The sequence below is a fragment of the Adiantum capillus-veneris genome, chromosome 17, assembly GCF_014529385.1.
Source record: "Adiantum capillus-veneris isolate H3 chromosome 17, ASM1452938v2, whole genome shotgun sequence".
Taxonomy (NCBI): Eukaryota; Viridiplantae; Streptophyta; class Polypodiopsida; order Polypodiales; family Pteridaceae; genus Adiantum; species Adiantum capillus-veneris.
Window position 1 is genome coordinate 60,933,066 of NC_140947.1, and position 5,830 is coordinate 60,938,895.

Here is a 5,830-nt window from a genome sequence, read left to right on the forward strand (position 1 = left end):
CACTGAGGATGTCTGAATAAGCATGGTTAGAGCAGAAGGAGATGTGTGATGAAGGTTTGCCCCCAGGGATGAAGAGACTCGGGAGGAGATACGAGTTACCATATTGGTCCCGACTCATGATCAATCACTTGGTCGATCCAATGCACATATTCAAGAATGTGGGTAATCTGCTATGGGACCATCTGACCCGCAAGAAAGATACTTTGGGAGCCACGGTTGACCTTAGAAATGTGGATCGTATGGAGCAATATTGGCCGCAGACAGCATCCGATAGATCGATAGAACTTCCTAAAACGCCATGGATTTTCACAAGAGCCCAAGAACGCAAAGTAAAAGAGACCATTCAATCTATGTGGACCCCACTGGTGTAATGCACTCGCTTCGAACGTGTTTTACTAAAGAAGGAAAGTTACCAGTTTGAAGTCACGGGACTGGCATAAAATGTGTGAGATATGTTTGAAGTGGAATATATCATAGTGGAAATTGTGTAACAAATTCATGTGTGGACTTTAATATGATTTGTTGTACGTGTTTTGCAGTTTATTTTACCAGTGGCCATTCAGGGATGTTTGTCTCTTGACGTCCATAACACAATCTACAAACTTGCGAAGTTGGTGCAATGGATCTCACAGAAGGAGATCAACGTAGACTCCATACCATTCGCCAAACTAAACACTGCGGAGGTTGTGTGCATGTTTGAGAAACACTTTCCTACTACCCAAAATAGTAACCCACAAGACAATATAACCATTAACTCCATCATCCATAGTATTGTTTGCAGATAAAGATATAAAGCTAACAAAGTAAATTCATGAAAGTAAATCAAGGACAATTGTACACATCATAGGCAAAATCACTTGATTGTTAAACTTTGCAAATGTAATAGTTACAACACCATTGTCATTATTGAAAAAATATACATGGTTTTCAAATAGTTACAAAAAGACGTATAAATGTCATCTCATGATATATATGCTATGACAAAAGGAAACTAATACTATCTAGCTACGGCTAGACCAACGTTGTCTAATCAGACGTCGCATCGCCTCCAAGCGGTATATCTGTTGGATTTTGCGAAAAAAAAACAATAAGATAACTTTTTGTAAGTATAAACATATAATTTATAAAACTATACAACAAATAGAAAAGAGTAAACCCTAATACTAACCATGCTGCCGCGAGAACTCAGAATGTTCATCAGGGCGTTTAAGCCCTTTCTGCTTGTGTACTCGCGCTCGTATGGTGTGGAGTCACGCCCTATCATCGACCACACCGTACTCGCGCTCGTACGGTGTGGGGTCACGTCCTATCATCGACCACTGTCAAAACATACAAAGAATCCAATATGTTATAATTTAAAAACCCCTAAAACCTAAACTATCAAACCTAAAGAGCAATGCAGAAACACTTACAAAATCGGCCTCAAATGATGCACACCCACCACTCCCCAAGTGGTACGAGCTCCCTGTCTTTACTCGCACTTTGGCTGCCTCCTTTTGTTGCTTCCACTTGTCGGGATTCTCGCGCGCTGCTTTCTTCGCATTCTTCCAATCTTCTTTGGCCATCCAATCTGGTCTGTTCCACCCATGCTTAATTGCTTTTTGCACTTCGAAACTCTTGTGCTTGCAGTATTTGCACATTCGAACCTTCATCAGGTCTTCATTGAAGCGATCATCCCATGTTTAAACGGGAAACTCGTCATGCACCATGCTGATGACTCTGTCTTTTATATCACGTGGTACTTCACTCTAGGTGTTTAGTATGTAGTGTCTAAACACCTAAGAGCAAAGACCGCGCATGCGCGAGATCACCTTCTTGCCTTCATCATCCAAGATGACGCCGCCGCTGAAGTCGACGGAGTAAGGTAAGCCCTCTCGCCGATGACGCGTGAACCTGGGTGTCTTGGTTGGGGTCTCTAGCGGCATGTCGATGGGGGTACGGACGTAGGTGTCTTCACTGGAGTCTGGGCCCCGAAGCGAGGAGTATCGACAGGAGTGACCCCTGGAGGAGTAGCTAGTGGTGTGTGGCTGCTAGGAACAGTCATCAGCTGCACAAAACCTGGTGTAGATGGCAATGTCGTGGCTGGTGTGGGAGTCGGCAAAGAAGGGGAGGGTAAAGAGCCTCGTCGAACACAAGGCAGTGTCGAGGCATCGGTGGCGGCATCCCCACAACAACCACTACCGCCACCACTAGAGCATCGATGCCTAGACGAGTGTGAAGATTGTCTCATCGACACCGAAGCTTCAGAGCGTGCTAAATGCTCCGAAACAGAGGGAGACGCTAAAGGAGTAGGAGTGCATAATGGTGCTTCAGAGCGATGACACTCCACGTACCACTATCTCTGTTGGGGTGACAAAGAAGAAAGAAATCATCGTCCATACCTGCATTAAACACACGAACATTTAATCTTGATATTGAATGAATGGAGAAGAAAACATGGACAAGTATAGAGAGAGAGAAAAAGAGAGAGAGGACTCCTAAAGAGGGAGGGATTCCCATATAGAGAGAGTTCGCTGAATTTCTGTGAATTTGTAAAAGCATTGCGCTCCGATGGAGACTGAAGCTGCATCGCGAAGGTCTTCTCATAGAAGTTGCTTGCCCCATCGCTAAATCTAATTGATCAGGTAAAAGAGACACTGAGAAGCAGTAGTAGTGCTTCTTAGTGTCTCTTTCACCCGATCAACTAGATCTAGTGGTGGGACGAGCAACATCTATATTGAGCAGACCTTTGCGATTGCAGCTTCAGTCTCCATCGCACTTGGAGTGCACTGCACATCGTCCCTGCTTGTGAGAACATACCTAGAGCATATGTACCTGGAATGGATGCAAAGATCATTAAATACTATGACGCATATAGACAGAAATGGACCAAAAGCCACGTGAATACAATATATATTATAAAACGGAGAAAAATTGTTCAAATACAATATTTATGGCCAGACTCTCCTCTACGCACAGTAGCGTTGCGACCCTCCATGATTATCTTGAACCATTGCACGTAAAACAATTCAACAAAATATCCTCTATAATCGATCCTCAAAATCTCTTGTAGCGTGCCAAAGTAAGTGAGTTCCGCCACCACAGGTTCTGCATCAGAGGATCGTCGTCGACTAGAGTGTTCAAATTTAACCATGATTCCACAATCTTGAGTAAAATGCTTTTTGTCGATCCGTTCTACCCTAAAATATCGACCTTTACACCATGCTGCTGTGTATGACTTATACTACAACCAACAAAGATTATGAGTGCCCGTTCAAACATCTAGAAAGTCATTAGTAGTACATTGCAAACTTACCTTGGTCATGCAACCTTGAGAGTACTCCCACTCCTCCTCAGTCACTTATTCGCCGCACTATTGTGCGCTTTTCAATTGGTTGTGCAACCATCTTAAGCTCATGAATGTTGGTAGGCTCTCCAGACCCGTCAGATAGTGCATCGGTGGTTGTCTTCCCCGTATCCACTCGATTTGTGCCCTTTGTCACTCTTGCTTTGCATCCTCATATTGTGAAATCCACTTTTGCATCACTGGATTGTAAAGCATGCAAAACCGGTTGATTTTATCCTCTAGATCGGCCATCATCTTCTTCTCAACACCGAGATTGCACATGACAATCCCAGATGTGCGCTCATCATCTGTGGTTTTCCATAGCGTGTCCGGGGCTTTATCAAATCCGTCTAGCCACTATCCAATGTACACTAGGGACTCTAATACCAGCCAACCTTCTACCATGCTACCCTCCGGATGTGCCTTCTGACGCACATATCCCTTGAGCGTTTTCATGAAATGTTCTAAAAGGAACATCCATCTGGAATGAACTGTGCCAGCTATTTCCACCTCATTAACTATGGGAACAAGAAGATGCACCTGAATGGTGAGCATGGTAGTAGAAAAGTGTTTCTCAAACATGCACACAACCTCCACAGCATTTGGTTTGGCGAATGGTATGGAGTCTACGTTGATCTCTTTCTGTGAGATCCATTGCACCAACTTCGCAAGTTTGTAGATTGTGTTACGGACGTCAAGAGACAAACATCCCTGAATGGCCACCAGTAAAATAAACTGCAAAACACGTGCATCAATGATATTAAAGTCCACACACAAATTTGTTACACAAGTCCCACTATGATATATTCCACTATGAACATACCTGACACATTTTATGCCAGTTGTGTGACTTCAAACCGGTAAGCTTTCCTTCTTTAATAAAACACGTTCGGAGCGAGTGCATTACGCCAGTGGGGGTCCGCACAGATTGAATGGTCTCTTTTACTTTGCATTATTGGTCTCCTGTGAAAATCCATGGCGCTTTAGGGAGTTTTATCGATCCATCGGATGCTGTCTGCGGCCAATATTGCTCCATACGATCCACATTTCTAAGGTCAACCCTGGCTCCCAAAGTATTTTTCTTGCCGGTCATATGGTCCCATAGCAGATTACCCACATTCTTGAATATGTGCATTGGATCGAGCAAGTGATTGATAATGAGTCGGGGCCAATATGGTAACTAGTACCATAGAGAGAGTCTCTTCATCCCTGGGGACAAACCGTCATCACACATCTCCTTCTTCTCTAACCATGCTTGTGCAGACATCCTTGGTGGCTCTCTTCCCAAAAAGCCGTTTCGTAATACATGATTCTCTGGAAGATACTCTTGATGACCTTTGTAGATTTGCTTCTTCAATGAGGACGCCCGACGTGCATTCAGTCTAGGTCCACATGTGACACATACTCTGTATCCGCTTGTTTGAAGCCTTGCATGTAGACATATGATAATAGATAAGCTTGAGAAAAACCAAGATTTATAGTGTTTGAGTTTAAGTGTAAGTCACCTGAGCATTTTGTTAGTCCGGGATAGTCATGCATGGTCCACATTAGAATGCCTCTAATCAAAGCATTCTGTCGACCTGTGTGTCGACTCATATCCACCACTTCTATGCCAATCCACAATTGTTGTAGCTCTTCCAATAGTGGACAAAGATACAAATCATATTCTTCACTTTATATCACCCCAGCACAATCAAGCTTAGCCATAGGTTCCCCTTCTTCGTATTCAACCACGAGGGAATGTTGTAGTTGATGATTACAACGGGCCATACACTGTAAGATGTTGATCTTTGACCAAATGGATTTACGCCATCCATAGCCAGGCCTAGGTGAAAATTTCAAGCTTCCTTGGAAAAATCCGACCATGTTTCATCTATTTGTTTCCGGGCTCCACAATCTGCGGGAATCCGTAGCACACCACCCGAAGATTTATTCTCCTCATGCCATGATGCTTGGGCGGCCATGGACGTACATTCGAGGAAATGCTTGATGTGAGGAAGTAGAGGAAAATGTTGCAAAACCTTTTGTGGAATTTTTGTTCCGTGGAGATCTACTCGATATCTCTCTCACATTTCAGACACTTCTCCATGTCTATGTATTCCCCTCTGAAGAGAATGTAGTCGTTAGGACAAGCGTGGATCGAATTGTAATCCATCCCCAAGTTTTGCAAGATCTTTCTTGCTTCCTCTCTCGAATCTGGCATCACATTATGAATTGGTAGTATGTGCTCTTTGAGCAATCTACACAGCAAAAAAATGAGGTACAATTGTGTAAAAATCTATTACATCATTATACATCTAGAGTTTTTTATTAAAGTAAACACATTGGAATAGATCACCTGAAAAGAGCTTTGACGCTAGTGTCACTCCATCCAAACTTTGTCTGCATGTTGAGGAGAACCAGCAGCACCTTCAATCTAGACACACGTGCTCCATCATACAATGGCGTATCGGCTTCACTTTTCGTATCATCATAGATAAGCCTTTCTAAATCCATGATCGTCCC